At 39.9% G+C, this 1405-nt stretch overlaps 1 pseudogene; it reads left to right on the forward strand.

The window, feature by feature from the left end:
* Positions 1-251: 251 nt before the first annotated feature.
* Positions 252-971, forward strand: LOC102851405 (annotated as a pseudogene).
* The last annotated feature ends 434 nt before the right edge of the window (positions 972-1405 follow it).

The following is a 1405-nucleotide window of genomic DNA, read 5'->3' on the forward strand; positions in this document are numbered from 1 at the left end:
ATTCTTACCCAGCAATTCCACTACTGGGAATATACCCCAAAGAGACCTTAATTGCCACCCAAGCAGATATATGCACACCCATGTTTATCGCGGCTTTGTTCACAATAGCAAGGAGTTGGAAACAACCTAAGTGTCCATCAACAAACAAATGGAGCCCGCCTGCCCTTCCGCACCGCCGGGCTGCTCGGCTCTCGGTGTGTCCCCCTCCTCCTAGCTCAGCCGCCTGACTCTCTCCCTCCTTCCCTCAGAGGATGTCCGCCTTCCAGATCAACCTCAACCCGCTCAAGGAGCCGCTCGGCTTCATCAAAGTCCTCGAGTGGATTGCATCCATCTTTGCTTTTGCCACCTGTGGAGGTTTCAAGGGGAAAACAGAAATTCTAGTGCATTGCCCTAAAAATGACAATAAAACTGTCACAGCTACTTTTGGTTACCCATTCAGGTTGAATCAGGCATCATTTCAGGATGCTCCAGCAGTAAATGTGTGTGGAATAAAATGGAATGAATACGTTCTTATAGGAAATTACTCTTCCTCTGCACAATTCTATGTTACATTTGCAGTCTTTGTCTTCCTGTACTGCATTGCTGCTCTTCTACTTTACGTTGGTTATACAAACCTCTATCGGGATAGTGGGAAACTTCCCATGATTGACTTCGTTATCACTCTTGTTGTCACTTTTTTGTGGTTGGTGAGTACTTCAGCTTGGGCTAAAGCTCTTACAGATATTAAAGTAGCTACCGGTCACAACATAATTCAGGAACTTGAACCCTGTAAGCATCCAGGAGTGAACTGCAGTTTCGGCTCGGTGAGCAGTATGGGATCCCTAAATGTATCTGTGATCTTTAGATTTTTGAATATGATTCTTTGGGGAGGAAATGCTTGGTTTGTATACAAGGAGACCAGTTTACACAGTCCATCAAATACTTCTACTTCCCATGGCCAAGGAAATATCCCACCTGCTGCTGAAATATAATTAAAGGGAGAAATACACTGTGTAAAATACATGTCTATATTATGACCTGTTGACAACATCTTGAGAAGCAATTATTTGTTTCTATAATAAATAATTTTTCAATTAATTGGTGGGTTTAAACTTTTACTGTCTTTTTACATAAAGCTTGTGCCTTTCCTTGAAATTTAAGATGTAAATGTATTCTCTCATGTAAATTTTAAATTCAGGGGCCTATTGTGGGATGATACATCTTTTTAAGTGAACAATATTTCTTCACTGAATTCTTTGCCTTCCAAAGTGTTTACACCTTAATCCTTAACATATAACTTTATTAAGGAAACAGTTATACTGTCATTTTCATAATAGGAGAACTTTTATTTGGAATATACACTACTGTAAGTTTGTACAGATCATATACCTAAGACCTGCCTTTGTTTAAGAAAGCTTTAATTATA

Source organism: Elephantulus edwardii, unplaced genomic scaffold (genome assembly GCF_000299155.1).
Source record: "Elephantulus edwardii isolate Elephantulus edwardi_28Jun2011 unplaced genomic scaffold, EleEdw1.0 scaffold00395, whole genome shotgun sequence".
Classification (NCBI taxonomy): domain Eukaryota; kingdom Metazoa; phylum Chordata; class Mammalia; order Macroscelidea; family Macroscelididae; genus Elephantulus; species Elephantulus edwardii.